This window comes from Emydura macquarii, unplaced genomic scaffold (genome assembly GCF_026122565.2).
Source record: "Emydura macquarii macquarii isolate MOO-44397 ecotype Brisbane River unplaced genomic scaffold, CSIRO-AGI_Emac_v2 contig_705, whole genome shotgun sequence".
NCBI classification, from domain to species: Eukaryota; Metazoa; Chordata; order Testudines; family Chelidae; genus Emydura; species Emydura macquarii.
In genome coordinates, this window is record NW_027130842.1 from 6,366,162 (window position 1) to 6,386,123 (window position 19,962).

The following is a 19,962-nucleotide window of genomic DNA, read 5'->3' on the forward strand; positions in this document are numbered from 1 at the left end:
GATCAACACGTCTGAAAAACAACTCTCCAGTTCAAGATCTAAAAGCAAGTATAGTTCACAATAATTTCTATTCCCAGCCCCTCCATCAGCAACAGCGATAAAACTTTTGTTTCAGAGAGCAAAAGGCATTAAATGGACCCTGTTGCAAATGTGACAATATATGTTGAAACTATGAAAGTGTGTGGGGGGGAAAACCTAACTCCCTAAGATCACAGGTGTAGGTGTGAGACACACAGAAAAAGAAAGAGAAAAAGAGTCAGTCTGGAGCACAAACAAGTGATGTGATCATTCACCAGAGCCAGAAACCCATGTAAGAGTCACAACTGCAGCCTTCAAAATACAAAATCAAATTGGTTTAGAACCGCATTCAAAAATAAATGCAATTAGCTGACACAAAGCAGGATAGGTTTGTTGCTACTATGTTTACCCTAACCAGCTGTCTCTGGCACACGGAGCGGATGGCAAATTCATATTTTGCAGGACAAGATTACAGAAGTTTATTTGCCAGAATTCCACAGCCCATGAACAGTCTCCTGCATCTTAAACTGGTATGGGATAGTTCAGCCTATATTAAAGGGATGGCATATGGTAGATGACTGAATGAATCAGTAGCCTGATTTTTAGATGCTGGCACATATATTCAAATGGATATGCAGTTTCCTTTCTTTTTGATTCTGCTACTTAAGTAAAAAATGACAGCCTCCATCAGCCCAACCTATGTCCCACAAGCCCAGAGCTATTTCTCCACACACCCACCAATGAAGAATGGAAGACACTGTTATAGGATACTTCGTGCGATTTTGTTACATTTAATGGGGAGAGTGTTGGTTCTTAAGGTGGGAAAACTGGGTCTTTGCAGGAAGTGAAAAAATGCCACTAATTTGGAGGGTTGCCAAATGTGCTTGCTGGTGAGGACACTGTCCGTTTTGTTCAGTCAGCCATGCCATCTTTGCTCTGCTTCCAGGATCTAGTGAGACTTCTGGCATCTCCTCTACATGTCCTGGAAGTTCAGAGGCTCAATGCAGCACTGGAGCCAAGTGAAAGTGGCTGACAGTGAATAAGCTATAAAGAAACTGTGATCATAAACTGTCATCATAATAGATGACGCCTGTTTGGAGCATCAGCGATAAAACTGATAGGAAATCCAGACTGTGTGCTTCCCGGAGAAACTTCTGGAGCAAATGGAATATATCTGCACTCAGCACTTACAGCGGTGCATCCACACCAATGCAGCTGCGCTGCTGTAGTGCTTGGGGTGGAGACATTCTAAGCTGACAGAAGAGAGCTTTCCCGTCGGCTTAATAACTCCTGCCTCCATGAGAGGCGGTAGCTATGTCGATGGGAGAAGCTCTCCTGCTAACATAGCGCTATCTAAACCCACGCTTAGGTCAATATAACTACGTCGTTCAGGGGTGTAGATTATTCACCTGTAGTGCAGACAACGTCTAAATTTAAAAGCAACTGTTCTGTGCACTAAGGCTTACAAGCCTCACTCTCTCAAATGTCTTTTTAATTTGATTATAATTTTGATTTGGTAAAAGGTGTCTCATTGTCAGTGCTGGAAGTTCTGAAACTTCTGCTTATTTGCAAAGCAGGTACACACATCATGGGCAGTGACCACACAAGCTTCCATCCATTGCCATGATAAGATGCCTCAGCTCTGTCGTATGGGTTTGCAGGCAGTTCAGTCTTTATGGCTGTTTTCTCAGACTGCCAGCTAGGGTGATAATTAGTGCTAACTGCATTGATGTCCTTTGCAATATGGACACCACCCTTTAGGAAGTCAACTGGGACCACCAAGTCAATTCACAAGCTCAAACAGGCAACTATCAGAAGGTAATAAATTTGATGACTACCAGCTTGGACTGGGTGTGATCTACAAATGAGAAGCCCTCTCCGTTATGCTCTTAAAAGAAATGTATATAGGTCAAAATAATATTATTTTCTTTAGTAAACTATCAACATTATTAATGACCTCAACACCTTCATCTGACAAAGACACACAATGGTGCAAACGGAAGCTAAAGCATGTCTGAAAACATATCACATACTAGACTTCCTATCATAGGGTAGCCATTCTCAGACTAAGACTTTGTCTAACACATCTGAACTTTAAACATACTTGGTGTGCTGCCTTCATAATATTAATCAGTGTACTTAGAATGGATTCTTAGATTGATAAACCAAGCTCCACACCACCTGACTGTAGCCCAGTTTGAGAACGGCAGGACTAAAACTAGGAGTCAAGAATTCTGTTTCCAGCTGTGCAAATGGCTTGCTGGTTGACATTGGACAAGTCTCTTAACCTCCCCCATGCCTCTGTTTCCCTATATTTATGGGGATAATACTACCTCAACACCCCTGTAAAAATCCCGATGGGTGAGATCCTGAAATGAAATATGCAGCAGAAGTGTAAATTTATTAATTATTATTGTTATTAAAGAGACACTAATAATTGTCAACAAGTAATAAGGTATAAGAAACCTAGTGGCCTACAGACAGTATAGAATATTGCAATGTTAATTCCTAACTCTATTTCTCTCTTCCTGGAAACTCAAGTCTACAGCTCAACCTAAAAAGAGACACCAGATCATGTTTATGATAAGAAAACCAAAACAATGGCCTGACAGGACCTAAATGAAACACAGGATCCTGCCCCCAGCACAGACATCTCCTTAATCCAACACTTCCTTTAAAAAATGCTCTGACCTTACTGACCAAAGACACAAGGAGACAATAAATCCACTTTGCCAAGCCAATAACATTTTTTAAAAGGTATCCACAGTTTATGTTATTCCCAGGATCTTGATAAATAAATGTGTTATATGTCAGAAAGCTGCTCTAAGCTTCAGAACAAAATGTGCAAATAGAGATCTCAATCCTGCCAACAAATATACATGTAATTCATTTAAAGCATGCAAAGAGACCCACTGAAATGGGCCTCCTCATGTATTTAAAATTAAGCTTGTAGTGAAGTGTTTGCAGGACCGAGACTGAAGGAATTAACATCATGCTACTGAGCAACGTACAGTAAAATAATAGGAGAGTGTTTACTAAATTAATAGGACAGAATGGTCTTCTGGTTTAGACCCTGGATTAGGACTCAAGAAGTGGGTTCAGTTCTTGGCTCTGCCACAGAGTTCCTCTGCGATCTTGGGCAAATCTCTTAATCTCATTGTGCCACAGCTCCCTATCTGTAATAACACTCCCTTCCTCTTACCCTTTGTCTGCCTGGTCTATTTAGATTGTAAATTCTTCAGGGCAGGGACACTTCCTTATTATGTGTCTGTAAAGAGCACTGTGCAATGGAGCACAGTGGGGCCTTTAGATACATGATGTTTAGATACTACTATTATACAAATAATAATAATAAGGTCATGTTATCATTCAATTCTAAAATGTTGGTATTTTCACAAAGCTTCCTAGGGCTAGGCAGAAAGCATCTACAAGAGCATGAAGCCCCAAACATCCTTCCTAGATTTTTTTTTTTTTTTTTTTTTTTTGGTGAGTTATTAAACAGGCAGAGAGCTGAAACTGCAGGAAGAAGATGGGGGTTTTCACAGATGCAGAACAGTACTGTTGCCTTCCAGCTATATTCTACTATGCTTGTATCCCTCTGTCCTTTACATCTTTAGCCTAAGTTCTGAATATAGATGCTACTAAGTAAAGAAATATTAAAGTATTAATGCAATGTAGATGTATCTATACCACAGTCATTTTTGAAGTTTCTGCCATCAGCTCTTCTGCCCTACATGCTGCTGCTTCAGAAATGCAGAATGTCAATTTCCACCCCCTCCAGATACCACTCCTGGCTCTCCCCTATAGGGCCTGGCCAAGTGACATCTTCTGAACTTGATAGTGAGTGTAGCTGCAGAAATAATCCACTAATTAAAAAAGTATGTATACATATACACACACACACAAGCCATGTCCAGTACTTATTTTTTTAGTATACTAACTGATGCATATATCAAAATCTAAAATCCTTGTGTAACTAACTCAAGGAAAATCAAATAAATGAACACACATGGCATCTTTGATAAAAATACATTTCCTGATAACACTCTTGTGAAAGTTAGCAAAATTTTCTATTTCATGATATATCAAGGGCAGCAAAAGAGTACATGAAGGAAGGTACACCAGTGCCAGAATGATCAGGGCTTTATTGCCTGCAGCCTAACCAGGGGCAGCTGGGGCCAATCAAGGATCAGCCAGGTGCTCCATAAAAGGGCTCCACCCACACCCCCAACCACAGGGAGCACAAGCTGGAGGAAGCAGAGGTGTTGTGCTGTGAGGAGCAAAGCAAACAGCAAAGCAGTGGACCAGAGTCGCAAGGTGGGGAAGAGCAGAGGAACCCCAAAGGAGGTACAGAGCCCAGCAAGGGGTACCACAGACCCAGGGCCTGAGAGGCCAGTAGGACTGAGGGGGGAAGGTAGCCCAGGGGAAGAGGCTGTGGCTCCAAAAATACAGAGCCAGCAGTCTGCAGCTGCTATTCACAGGGCCCCTGGGCTGGGACCCGGAGGAGTGGGTGGGCCTGGGTCCCTACTCCCCCTCCCCCAGGGAAGATGGGGTGACAGGCACTTTCCTGGCCCCCAACAGGAGCAAAGCACGAGATCCACGAGAGGGAAGCTGGCCATCGGCCACACAATGAATGGTGGGATTTGAAATGCAATAGGGACATTAGGTGCAATAGTCCTAGATTCTTTTGAAAATCTGAGTTAAATATTTCATCTTAAATATTAAAATATCAATAGAGTATGATTTTATTTGGATATCTGTCATGCACTCTTTACTCGTCTGCTATTTCTACCAGTGCCTTTCCTCTTGTCTTCCTATTCCAGCAGCATACAAACATGGATTCCATCAAATAGTTATCTACATCTGGACTATGTGTAGTTCTCATGATAAAGTAAGGGAGGCAGTGTTTGCTATTGGTCTGAGCATGGGACTTCAGTAACCAAAAAGTTCTGCGTTCAGTTCTGGACTCTGCCACTCACTACATGACCATCTCTGCCCCTGATGTACCTGGGATCTGTGCACAAAGTAGAAATCCTACATGAGCAGACCTCTCACTGCATGTGCAGACATGATGATCAGCCATCTCTGTGGTTTTGTCCCCTTACCCTTCAGAGAGCCCTCCACAAAATCAGGAATCTGCATGTGGAGATGGGGAAGGGACATGGGGTATGGCATTATTTTTTAATTATTTGTAATTAGTTGGGGGCCTATGTCATAGACCAGGACTCCACTGTGCCAGGCACTGTACAAACATAGAATGAAAAGATGGTCCCATCCCCAAGGGACTTACACTACACTCCTTGGCATCCCACTAACCAAACATGAAATCTACAGCATGGAGGCACTCCATGGGGAAGAATCTCACTTTACAGTATGGTTCCAAGAGTTGTCGCACTAGTGGAGTCCCTGGCAGCATGGATCCACTGAAGGCAGGTCAAGGGACATGGAGGACAGGGGACCCAGACCCCCAGCATTTTTGGGAAGATCTTTGGATTCTGGGGGCCAAATTTCCTTCTAACTCAGTGAGGGGGGAAAAAAAGCTGCTGCTAGTCCCTGTCCCCTATCCTGACAGAACAATCTAGGGGTAATCTGCACTGTTTTTCCCTCATGGCCACCTCCTGTGGGATTTTCCAAGGGGAAAGTAAATGAAATGTTTGAAAAATCCACTGGCTAGTGATGAGAGGGAAACTTTAGCTGAAGAATGTTGGAATCTAAACCGTTAAGTTTAAACTTTCTACAAAAAATGAAATCTGTAGCCCTTACAGCTTCAAAGAAAACCTTATAAACCAAATATAAATTGATGCAGTGCTGTCTTCCTGACTCTGCAGACAGCACTCTGTTGTTGCTCATAGCTTTGATACTAGTTTTAAGATTATTATTCAGCACTTTAGTCCACTGAGTAATGGGAGGACAGAACAGAGGGAACAATCTATATCAGGCAGATACTCCATCAAGTCAAATATGTATCCTGTTAGTATTTTTAATATATGCACATTTTTAGGCTTCAATCCTGTAATGGGATCCAGTACTATGGAGCCATATGTGGAGTTCCACTAAAGTCTACATGATTCCATACCTGTGCAAAAGTCATCAGGACCAGAGGCTGTTGCTAGCTCGGGGTCTTAAATGTGCCAAAGCATCATCCTAGCTGGACATCTTTAAATGTACCTCAGTGCTGAGAATTCACAATATCTGTCACCGCTCTAAAATTTGACGATCAGTGATAATTCTCAAGGTCATTTTTTTTCCCCTAGCAAATTGTATATTTAGTATTTGTTTCCGTATCTTATAAAAAAGTCAAATTATGATCCTCTTATCATGCCTAACTGTCCTTTCTGCATTTTGTAGCTCTCTTGTTATGAGAGCAGTTAGCTTTCCTTACTTCTTCCTGAATCAGATGGAGATCAACATAATCATCTTCTGTTTCAAGCTAGGAGAACCAGATCTACAGCTGGTACAAATCAGTTTAGCTCTAGCAACTCCAGTGTTGCTATGCTGCTTTACACCAGCTGAGAATCTAGCCCAGGGCCTGCCTCAGTTTCCACTGGAGGGGCATTACATATGTACTGCTCTGGTTTTAGGAAGCAGTAGAGCCCTGTAAAATTGAAACACTTTTTTTTTTTTTTTTCCTACCTCTCCCACTAGCTAGCAAGACTTTTCAGGTATGTTACCCTTTAAAATGCCTAAGAGTCCTTAAAGGCAGTGAATCCAATTTTTAAGTGGTTCTAGCAGATTTCAGTAGGCTTACAAACCTCACAGTAAAGGCTGGCGGCACACAGAGCTCTGCCCACACGCATCCGCTCAGCAGCAAAGCATCAAGTCATCTCCAGTGCTGCCACTGTCTGTAATTCACCCAGACGTAATGTTTTCCACATTTCCAGCTGAAGCAGAATTTTACTTTCTTCTCTCACATGAGAATTTAACAATTTGCTGGGGAATAAAAATTTACCTTTCATCTACCAACACAGGAGGTTCATGCCATTGGTTTAAAGGCTCAACCTTGGAAAGAAAGCCAGTTAGGTCCAAGGTACAATACATCTAGACAGTCAGGCACAAACCTAAGGACAGAACTTTTTCTTAAAAAAAATTTTTGTTGTTGTCTCAACATTTAACATTACAGTAAAAGTTTTATTTTATACTGAAGAGCTCACCAGTGTGAATAAGGAATTCACAATCTAGCTCTAAAAGTGAAGTATATTTTCAGTAGCCTGAACCAAAATCCTTTATTTAAATATCCACAAACTTTGGATAGTTTGACATTTAGATGCAGATCTGAAATTCTATGGCCCAACTGTCCAACTTTGCCTTATTCAGGTTGTCTTACCATTCAACATGTAAGTAAACATGGCAGAATTGAGCTCCGAAAAGGAGAGAATAATTCACCCCCTTACATGTCCAACATGATCTTTAATGGTATTCTGCTCGGGGAAAAAAAAAGTTTATACCGCTTTTAACTGATCAAAGAAGGGTCACTTGAAACAAACAAACATTCATCTCAAGAAAAAAAAAAAGACTCCAATCCAAATCCCACCACTGACTTAAAAGCAAAATCTCTTATTGACTTCAATAGTAGTCCTCATGTAGATCAACAGCAAGATATGGCAACTATCCTCATGACAGCCCTCTGAAGTAGGGAAGTACTACTACCCCCATTTTACAAACGGGGACCTAAAACACAGAGAGACCAAGTAACTTGTCCAAGGTCACACAGGGAGTCTGTGTCACAAGGAGGGAATTAAATGTAGGTCTTCTGAGCCCCTATCTAGCACCCTAACCACTAGAGTATATTTCCTGCTTCACTTACATGGAGAATTATACTGCGGAATGACTTATGCAGTCACATTTTGCAGCCAATAACCTATGCTTGAATAAACATACACACAAACTCACACACACACACACATTTCATCCATATGAAATTACCATTTTAAGTATTAATGCCAAGTATTCAAATGCCGAATGCTAACTTGGATTAAAACTAGTCTGATAGGTGAAACAGTGAAAGCCTTTCTGTGGGAAAGTTAATCTAGTCTCTAATTGAAATAACCCACATTAGGGGGGGAAAAAACGAAAGCTACAGGATTTTAAAACTGCAGCAATATTATTTCAAATTTACATGAGCAACACTTCAGCGGAAATGAAAAATTTCCTTTTTCCACTAACACAACCAGTAACCACATTGCAATTGCTAGCAGAATTGGCCTGCTGCAAAGTGAACTGAATTGCTACAACCGCAACGGAAAAAGTTTTAAGTTACCAGGAGGCACTGTACTGTGAGAAGTGACTGCTCAAGCAAGAAGCTCCGTGAAGATGAACCAAGTTCTTCAGGAGGCTAATGTGCACCTAATAAAACTCAAATGTGCCCAAGAAGCAAAGTTCAGCTCAAAAATATCTCCAAAGTTTGGAAATGTTAAAATTGAGGCCAAACACACACATCACCACCACCATGGATTAGGGCCCATCTCGTAATAAGGTATAGATGTACCAGTCAGAATGGTCCACATTTATTTCCACTATTACCTACCAACATGTTAAATCCTGCCCTCGTCTACCCAACAAAGTGGAGCACGATACTCTACCTCGTGAGATCCTTCTCTCCCAAAGAGATCCTCTAGTCACAGAAAGGTTCTTGGGACAGGTTGCGGTGTGATGAGTCCCAAGTGTTGCTCTTTTGAATCGTAGCAGCTGACACCCCTGGCAAGCACTTGCCAGTAAATATGCCATGCATAAAATTCACTTCTGTGATCAGGACCAGGCCAAGGCCTAGGCACCACTTCAGTTATGCTTTATTGAAACGTATGTGCATTGGGGTGAATTTCATCCATGTGCATTAGCTAGCTGATAGTCTGGACACAACCCTTTGGGAAGATAGCATTTCATTACCGGGCCCTCTCCTGCAACTCTCTCTTGAGAGATCATGCCCTGTTCTAGCAGAGTTGGAAGAAACTCTCTGTTCCCTCTTCCTACCACTTATTGAGCAGTGCAGCACAGGGAAGAAGTTTGCCCTTTACCACCATGTTCCTGCTCAATGAAATCATAACCATGCCTGCTAATATCACCACCACATTGCAGGGTAAATAAACTTGTAATAACAAGACGGTTATTATTATAACTCTTCCCCTTTAATCAATTTCAGGCTAAAACTTTACTTTCAGCTTAGCAGACTAACTGCAAGTGCATTTCATCTTTCTAAAAAATTGATTCAATCTGCAAAGAGAATCCTTTTTCCAGACAGACTGGTACAGAAATACAAATAAATGGATTAAATATGAAAAGTCTAATACACAATGTATTTTTCTTTTTTTCCCCTCATTTAAATTTAATTTGCGCTCCGTAACTTTCATGCAGAGCATCCCATGTAGCTAAATAATCAGTGTAAATTAAATTTCATGTTTTTTTAATGGGCAAAAATAGTAAAATGTAATTGATGGTCATTATTTCAAGTTTTGCTGTGGTAGGATGCTGGCTTCAAAACACAAAGAAAAAAGGGTTATGTTTTTAAATATTCTGCAGATATTTAAGCCTTAGTATGAACCAGTCTATGTTTTAAAAGAAAAAAGGGGAAAATGTGTTTCTGTACAGTCACTATGCTCTCACAGGGTGAAATTTATTCCTCTGCAGACAGCCAGCACACGACCCCCTTCAGGTCTATGAACTCCTCCAGATCTATCCAAGCCTAATGTGGATTTTGGTGGTGCACAGGCTTTTGGGCTGGGCCCTTTGCCAGGGTGAATTTAATTCCTAGTAATTATTTCCCCTAATCTAAGAGCCATATGCTGCCCTAGATTTACATAGTAAACTCCCATTGGCATCAGTAGGAATTCTACCAGAAATCAAGGCTGACCTCTCTTTCTTTATCCACACTTCAAACAATGGCCCATATCACGTCCCTACCCCTTTATGGGCACAAAGCCCAGTCACAGTTGTTTGGCCTGGCCTGGCTCCATACTCCAAAGCAGTAATACAACCTCAAGGGTACAGACACCTACAGACCCTCCAACCTCAGCCTAGTAATCCGCAAGTGGAGTCCATGGGAGGCACTGGGATCACAAGGTAGTGAGATCAGATTGGAGGCAGGGTCTCACTCATGGAGTAACAGCCAAGGAGACAGTAAAAGGCTGAGCACCTCATGCAAACCTAGCACTGGCGCAAGAGCCAGCTGACAATTCTAAAAAAGAGCTAACACTAGCAGCTGGCAGAGGAGCATTCCCAGAGGCAATCAGAAAGTGGAGCAAAAGCAGCACAGGCCCCCCAGGATTTCTCAATGCTCCCCCCGCCCCCACACTGGCTTTGTAATCCTCAAGACTGGTGAAACCACCAGGGAGCTCCACTCTGCAAGAGTAAGGGATCTCAATACACTTTATGATTTGATCCATCATAAGTAATCATATGAGAAAACTGTGAGCATCCCATGGGCATTTAACTTAAGAACTCAGGAATCTAATATGATGTCCATAGATAATAGTTATCGTTACTATTGATATCACAATGTGGAATAAGGAGCTGCAGAACTGATTTTAGTATTAATTAGCTACAGAGTACCATGAAGCAAGGAAGAAAAAGTCGTGTATAATGTATGAATAGAAACAATTTAACTGACATGTATTGTATCTAAAAGATCCTGCAAATTCAGATGATACCAAGTGAAATTTCATGCCCTTATAAGTCTTTTTTTAATGTCAATGCAAGCACTACCTACATTTTCAGTGCAATTACTTCGACACTGTAGGAAAAATATATGACTACAAAATACTAAAGTCAAAATAAAATAAAAAGGAGTGTGATTATAACTGAAAAGTACAAGAAATTCATATAATACATGGACATTCCATTTTTAAAAACTTTTCACGTGAATTTAATTGCTTCTGAAAGATTTGCATTGACAATCCTGGAGAAATCCTGGATTTATCCAGAAAATTAGTACATCACAGAGAGCAGCACTGCAAGCATCCGTCTTTACACTGCCCTACTGATGTCCTTCAGCCCTGACTTGGAATGACCTCTAGGTGTGAGAAAATACTTTAGTCTCAATCCATGCACATTCGGCTCTTGGCCTCCCTGCTAAGACTATCAATACAGGTGCTGATTAGTGCCAGTTGCAGGGGTAGTTTATGCAATATCACTCAATTCTTAACATAATGTAATTTTCCTAGCTATTGCCCCATATATATGCTACTCATTATCAAACATGGCATGCAATACCGACATAGAGCAGGATGAACTGAAGACAGAGCATAAGTATTAACTTTCATTTTTCACTTTCCATTATTAAGAACAACATTTTGCACCATTCATCTGCACTTTACTGACGTTAACTAATGCCTTACTATACAGTTATTATTATATCTCTAAACTAAGACACAAAGATGTTGATTGACTTGCCCAAAACAAGACAATGTGACAGAGTCTAAAACACTACGAGTCTTATTCCCAGTCCCCTACTCTATCCACTTGATCACAGTGCTTCCCCTTAACCATTATTTCTCCCATCCCAGTATTCCTCCCAACATGTCTCTCCTCACATTATTTGAGAATATTTTTCTCTATTTAATTAAAAAATAGAGCTGATCCAGGCCTGATATGTTAGACCTGGCTTTGAAGATAAAAACAGAATAATGATAGAGTAATTTGTCAAAGAAAAACTATTAAAGAAAGATGTAACTTAAAATCAATCACTTTCATTCTAAATGCACTTAAATAACCTATTGCCTCCCTCTTACATAAACGGTTTGCAAAACCTCCCAAGAGAAGGACTGTAGTACTACATACATACCTAATGACCCTATAGGGTGGTTGTTAAAGGAAAAAGGAGTTATGTAACAATTTGTTAAGAAAAATAGAAACCCAACAAGTTGTTGTTTTCTCTTTATCTTTTACATTTAGAACAGCCACATTTAAAAGACCGTACATTTATTAATCTATAGTGCTTTTCTGGAAAAAGAAAAAAAAAGGAGACCCTATTCCAACACAAACTAGCACTCCCATCTATTAGAACATTTCCATCTCAAGATTCTGCTTCAAGATACTTTGTAAATCTCATAATGAATACTTGGAACTTGCTATATGACAGAAAGAACCAGTATACAGTATTTAATTTCAAAGCCTAGTCATATCCCATTCTGTGAAAGAATGTATGTTGTTATTTTGGTGCATATCTCACTTTCCTTTCTCCTGCTTGCAAGCATCTTGCTATGCAAGATTCATGTTACATAACTATAGTTTATTAATATCAAATGACTACCATTGTTGGGTAGAATGGCAGATTAAAGAGGTAAATTCAGAATTTGCTTATAAAAACTGATAAAAACCTGCTCTTAAAACAGTATTTCTATACTATCATTAAAAAACAAATCAGCTGTACCAAAACCATTATTTATATTCAGTTAATTAATCTTTCAAACATAGGAAACAGAAATCCAACCTATGCAATGCCTCTTATCATTCTACAATATAGAAAGCCACTAGAGCATCTGCCTTTTATTAAAACAGTTAAATTTTCCACCAACATTAGACAATTATTTATATATATATATATAATGGTTGAATTCAGAACATATTAATTTCACTTGTAAAAACTCTTGAATGCTTTGGCTGACTTGTATAAAACAAAATTCTCTCCTCACAGTTAACTGCAAAATGTTTGTGCTTTGCAATAAACAATGTTACTTGTGTCTGTGTTGTTGTCAAAAAGTAAGAAGACAGCAGATAGAAAGGGTTAAACAAGAGGTTTCCTTTCAGTGCTTTGTGAAAAGCAAGATTCTGTATTCCATCGAGGCAAAGAAATCTATTCAGGCCCTTTGTATTCAGCATTATTCAGCACTATTTGGACCATATTTCAGGATCCCGTGAATGCCTTACGCCCACCTGACAGTGTATCCTCTATATTATGCAAGTGATGTAGTCTCCCCAAGGCAAAATATTACCCGACCATCCTGGTCTTTTCAGCTCAGCTGTATCCACTGACATGCTCTGTAAAGTGAGACACTGCAATATAACTATTCTCCTTTCTGTCACTTCTCCGGGGGAAAAAAGAAAAAAAGAAATCATCATATTTCTCGCATCATCAGCAAAGCAGAGCAATAGCAAGCTGATTGGCTGACTCTACCAGATGGAAACATCAATCAGGGTACTGTGCTAGCACTGGCTCACTGCAGAGTGCAGACCTGAAACTAGGTCTCAGCCAGCTCTACTGCAGGGGTGAGGGGAAAAAAGAGAGAGCACTATTTTCTCAAAGCAGGAAGAAAGGGAGGCCATGAGCGTTTCCTGTTGTGCAGCTGAAACAAGCAAAGACGTCATTACATTTACACTCCCTCAGGGTGTCAGCAGATGGAGGGCCAAAGTTCAGTCGTTTCCAATGCACTGCAAGGAGAGAGAGGTTTTTGAGGAGAAACCAGCAGTGGCTTTTATTGCTAAAAGCATTCTTTGCACTTGCCTAGCAAAATAGTTAAGCAGCATGTTGGCAGGCTGCAAAGTACCATGTGTGACTAGAAACAATATTTATTTGGGATGTAAGCTGCTTCTATTTTTTTCTGTAGAGTTTGTGTAGGGACCATTGCTGCAATACAAAAAATACACTAAGCTCTTACCTACTGTAAATGCTTGTATAATTAAATATGAATGTAATGTTACACATTTTGGGATGTTCAGAGAAAATGAGTTTTCATGTACACATATTTAGTGTAAAATTGGAGACGTTAAAGGATTCCTTTGCTCAGTAGTTCTGCCAGTCCAACAAAACACAAATGAACAGAGATGCTTCCTTACAACTTCACTTCTTCCCCTTCATGAAATAATTTAAGGATCCAGCAGAATAACGTTTAAAAGTAAAACTATAAACACGAAGGTCACCATTAAAAACATGCATGTGGTCACACAGTAGTGTCTGAGATACCACAGTTGTCTTCTATACATTGAGCAGAAGATGTCTGTGGTAACAGTGTTCGGTTGGTGAATGTTGGACTTTAAACAAGGGCCAATGAACTCACTGACTCTCTGGTAAAAAGAAGGCTTTTTTTGATGTTTTAAAACAAGCCATTTCCCATGATCTGATTGCACACCATTATCATCTAAACAAGTGATTTCTTTGATACGTGTCCAAATGTCTTATTTTACTAAAGCAAGGTCCAAGAATATATTTTTCATGGTAAACTTTTTAACTAAACACATCCTATTTATAGTGAATTACACACTCTGCTAGCAAGGTATGGTCATGGGATTATGGATCCTTTTTCCTCTAAGTAAATGGTTTAAAGCGAACACAAGTTTGTAAAGATTCAAAGTTTTCACCAACCAATAGCTGTTTAGTGGCCTATGTGAAACGATGTGGTGATCTCAGTCCGGTTCCTAAGAGGCAGGAGTCCACATTATAGATCCAGCAGCAGGTCTCATCAAGAGCCAATGATTTAATGTGAACAATAGTGATTAATCAATTCACTTAAAGATGATTCCTCTAAATTACAGTTGAGGTTCATTGGTTGGTTGGCGTGGGAAGGCTTGTGCGGCTACCGAGTTGTGTCTGTTCCACAATTAAACGAAGAACATTGGTCTTTGAACACCAGGGCTGTTAATCTGACACCTATCACCAAAACTATATTCAGTGTAAAAAAAACTAACAAATACTTGATATTGATCAGTAGTCTCTAGTATACAGTTTTAGGGAGAGATTCTAATCTCCTCCCTGTGTCAATTCAAAGCAGTATTGCCTTCAGCAAAATTACTCTGGATTAACTCAGGTATAAGAGGAGTCAGAATCTAGCCTTTAATGATAATGCTACATGTAAAATGGAATGATTTCTTGGGGGAAGAGAAGATGGGCAGAACTCTCAAATGGCTGTGAGAAAATTCCACTGAACACAACATCCTCAAAGACCTGAATGGTACCCATCATGTTTTCTTGAAATTTCAGAATAATGTACTATATTAAATCAAGAGGATAAGCCCGAGTCATTACTTTAAGCCTCCTATCTAAGACGGACAAAGAAAGACACAAGAGTTATACTTCTGACTGCACTGAAATAATTGCCACAGAGCACAGCCCAGCACTACTAGAGTAGACTAAACTGAATGTAAATATGAGAAGTAACTATCGCAGTGCTGTATATCTGTTAAGGGACAGAACATCATAAGGAGCAACAGTGTTTTCATATAACTACCCACATCCTGAAAGTTAATCTTTGGTAATTTATATATTACAGTTCTTCAAATAATGCAGAGCAGTATTAAACCATCTTTGGCAAGATCTGACATGGGAAAATGCCATCTGTTCCTCATAGTGCACTTTGTAGCAAAATATGATCATTACACCCTTTAAAGTGTGTTAATTCTATTGACTTTTTTCTCATTTAAAATTTGAGACTTTAAGCAAACACAAATTGATGGATGGAAATTGTGATCAGGCTTAACTGTTAGCTCTTGTGAGATGTTGCTAATAAATACGTACATTTCCATTCTAAAACAGCTCACTCTGGTGAAGGCTAAAAAGCCATACAAATATATTGGGAAGATTTCACAAAATATTTTTGCGATACTCTAAACAAAGTTTATTTTCACCTGCAAAGTATTCAACGGTCTTACAGATTATTAATACCTTAATTATACACTTGCCCTTTAAAAAAAATCTGTGTAGTATTTTGCCTAACAAGGGAATTTAATTTAATAAATTATTTATGTTTATTGTAATTATTCAGAATCCATCCGAATGATATTTGAAAAAGTGCAAATGGAAAAGTCATGATCTTGAGATTTTCAGTTGAATTGCCTCATCCTTATAGCGCCACTAAACATAATTTAAAAATACCCTGGTGCCATTTTTATCAGAAGAACATGGTAAACAATCAAAACAAAGAAGGAGTTGGTTCACTTCTCAAGCTACTTAACATCTGACAGCGGATAATTCCACCTCTTGAAAATAAATATGCTAAAAAACTGGTTCAGTTAAATGTTTCTCTAAAGAAGTGGTAGGGGTACACAATAGCCATGATTTTGGCATAAAATTGTTTTGTAAATTTCATGGTACAGATGCAAGGGGACAAAAAGATAAATCATGGAAAGGTCACCAAATAATGTCACTATCCCTATTTGTGTATATGCTGCCATAAGTGGAAGTGCTGAAAGGTGAGGCTCGGAGGGAGAAGGGTGGGGGCTGTGGTGGAGAGCAAGCCCACCCTGCTAGACTAACCCCGCAGCAGCAGCAGCAGCTCCGGTCCCATGGGGTTGGACCCAGCTCCCTGCTCCAGGTGCTGTGACCTTGTGTACAGTGTTGCAGCACCACTCAGGTTTGGCCCATCCACCCCTCCGTAGATGGACCCAGAGGGTGGACTGGTTACAATGCCAGGTTACAACGTCACTCAGTCTGTGGGCCTGACTAAATGTATTTTACAGCCACCATGGCCTGTGTGACAAAGATTGTAGTCCTAGGTACAACTACAGTATACTTTACTGCTTGAATGCCTCTGCTACTGAAAGCCTGAGGATTGCATCACATTGTGAATTCATATATCCTGCAGTGAGACTTCTTCTCTTCTGGTTTTTTATATTTCAGATATTTAAATATTCAGGAAAAAGTCCTACACTGTGATGCTCATGTGTACTCATGGGAAAGGAAGATATAAGGGAGTTTCTCCTCTACAACACACACATTGGAGCAGTACAATAGGGGAGGACTGTAAACTAGTACGTAAGACAGGACTAAAGCCCCAATTCAGCAACGCATTTAAGCACATGCTTTAGTGCTTTGCTAAATTGGAATGAGCTACTGAATAGGGGTCTGAAAGGAGGAACTGTTACCTCCAAGTCTGTGCACTAGACACCAAGGGGATGTGGTCTGCCTACTTCTGATGTGACCCTGGCTCCCAGGATGTGTACTGCAAATATGCAGCAGGAACTAGTACATGCTGTTCTTTTTTAAAGACCCGTTCAAACCCCCTGTGAAGCCACTGACTTCACTGAGGGTTGGATAGGGCCCTCCAAGAGCAGTGAGGTATGCCTCACCACCTATGTTCTTCTCCACCGCACCCAGCTGCCTTAAGCGATGCTATCCTGTGCCAGCAGGATGAGTATAGTGCCAGAGTTGCCCCCAGCACTACTCTGCACCTCCCCTACCTGAGCATATCTTCAAATAGTAAAGGCAAGATTTTGCTCTTAGAAGTTACTGGAAAAAATAGTAAATTGAGAAGATTAAATGCTACCATGATTATGCGAGAAAGATTGAGCTGATGGGGAGAAAAAAACAAGTTAAATTTATGTAACAGTCTGGGTGATGCTGTATGTTTAACTTGTACATGTGTGTGTGCGTGTGGACACATTTATACAATTCTACAGACTTTAAGTAACAAGGAGCTAAAAGATTCAATGAAAGCAAAACCTGATGGCACTTTAGTAACCATCTTTTATATATATCAACACTGTGCAAATATAAATTATAACAAACAAAAATAAGGTACTAAAGGAAGGGAATAACTGGAGGAAGAGAGAGTTCTACTTCTTTGGAATTTCAATCACATATTTCCATTCTATTTTAAAATTTCTAATCAGTGACAGAACAGATTGAAAAATATAGCTAGACCCCGCAATTCTCAAAAACAAGAAATTTAATTTCTAGCTACCAAATACAATCTTTACAATATTTACTGAAATTGCTTTACATAACAGAAGTTTTAAAAAAATTAATCCAATTTAACTGTTGCTGTATCTCATGAATTCAACAAAAGCGTAGGCAACAATAATATTTAGAATAAATATTTGTCTTATGGGAATAGCATTTTCACTCAAACTGACTACACAATATCAATTAAAGTAACAAAGATCAGATACAGAAAACACAGAGTCCGATTTAAAAGTGAATTTGTGCTTCACTGAGTACAGTTCTTGTGTAAAAATATTTGTGTTATTTTTTTCAGTTCTATTAGAGAGTCTCTTTCAGGAGATCTTTTTCCTTAACCATATTAAGCTAATTAAAATTCTGAAGAGAGTCAAAATGTCTTAGAAAACACACCAAAAAACACAGACAGCACTCAGAGAAAAATATTTCATATGGAAGTAGATTAGTAGATAGATAAATAATTGGACTATCTGAGAAGAATTCCAGACTGTGCACTTCGGCAACATATTCTCATCCCTTTTTAAAAAAAAACTGGAGGATATGAAATGTGCAAGTAAATAAACTCAGTGACACGGCGGTATAAGAAGTTTCTACGTAACACATCATCTCTTCCAAGTGAAAACCATGTTGTAACAAACCACAAGGGGTGTGGTTAAGAAAGGCCATTGTAAAAGAGCCAAAATCTGTAGAGAGCAGTTTTGTAAGCCGTGGAGCACCATACCAGCAAATGTAATAAGGGGCCAGCATATGCATAAGTGATCAGTGAAAATGTACAACTCCTTTGACAGGTTGAGATGAAGTCCCTACTGCCACAAAATTTTCAAATGGCTCCTTTGTTCTTGAAACTTCACCAACACATTTTTTACAAAATACCACCACGGCTCATACGGCGGCAGCAACTAGCTAGGTCTTTTCTGTAGTAAGGTATGTTTTATTTCCACCGTTTCATACTTAGTAAACTGGGTTGTCCCAATTCCTCACATATTTCTGTAGACCTCTCCCTACCCCACTGCACTTGATGCTGTTTGTTGCTGTTTTGTAGATCTTCTGTCTTGTGCCAATTTTCTGTGAACCGGGGTACGGTATCTGTAACAGGGCCCTGGGTTTGGGGGCACATGCACATGCACCAGTACACCGGTTACAGCCCTTACGCTTTTTAAAACCGGGAGCTGCAGTTGCAGGCCACAGGTTTGCTCATAGTTATGTGCTTTACAGGAAATCACATATTGGGCTTCCCGCTTCTTAGGCAAAAGAGACCCAGGATTAGGGAAGTCTTAGAGTGGGGTTCACCACTGTGGTTAGGAAGGTAAACTAAAGAGGCATGGTGCATTCTTTTCCCTGCCAGCTAGCACAGCCTGAGGTGGTTGGTATTTTGTGTTTATTGGATTTTGTTTGACCTATTCCTTTATTTAAATAAAAGCAACCATACAGGAAGAGTCGTGGATAGGTGTGCACTAGAAACTTTATTCTACTTCCCCAGCCAGTTAGCTTGTCCACTGGCTTAGAATATCACACCAAATAAGGGGCTTGGGGCACTGCTTGGGTTTTTGAGACTGAGCTTGTAATTCACTGCTTTGTTTTTCATCTCTCTATTGCAGTGTTTCTCAGACTGGGGGGTCCTGACCCAAAAGGGGGAGGGGGTCACAAAGCTGTTATAGGGGCATCACGGTATTGCCACCTTTAGTTCTTCGCTGCCTTCAGGGCTGGGCAGCCAGAGAATGGCGGCTGCTAGCCGGGCCCCCAGCTCTGAAGGTAGTGCTGTCGCCAACAGCCGCCCAGAAGTAAGGGTGGCATGGTATGGGCGGTGGGGGAGGGTCATCACTTTTTGTGGGGGGACACCACAGCCTGAAATATTTTCAAAGGGGGGGGGGCCAGCAAAAAAAAAGTTTGAGAGCCCCTGCTCTATTGCATGCAAGCTGCAGGAACATGGCGCCCTGTACAATTAAGAGACTATATCAGGACTAGGTGGCACGCCTTGGCTGAAACATTGACATAACTCTGATTAGCAAAACAACAAATAACACAGTGTGCAATTATAGTGGGTTGTACACAAACCTCAGGGTGTCAAAAACTAAGCACCTCCAACACCCAACAACAACCTACACAGGCCAGAATCTTTATCAAATAATCAGATCACTCCATAATTTGTTCCATTTGTTCATAATTTGGCCTCTTTTGCCCAAGGTTGTATCTTTTAAATTCATGTCTTGAGGGTTTTTTGTTGTGGTAGTGAGGGGGTTGTTTGTTTGGTTGATAAGAAAGGAATTATTTCCCCTTACCTCTTCCACCCAATAACCCTGTGGTATTAAAAGTTTTTCCAGTAAGTACTACAGTTAAAATGGAGA

General features: G+C 40.1%; 1 protein-coding gene across 3 annotated transcripts in view; it reads right to left on the minus strand.

Moving 5' to 3' along the window:
• The window catches only part of HIVEP2 (HIVEP zinc finger 2), a 157,607-nt gene that overhangs the window by 123,171 nt on the left and 14,474 nt on the right, over nt 1–19,962 (minus strand). The gene's annotated exons all lie outside the window — the stretch shown is intronic.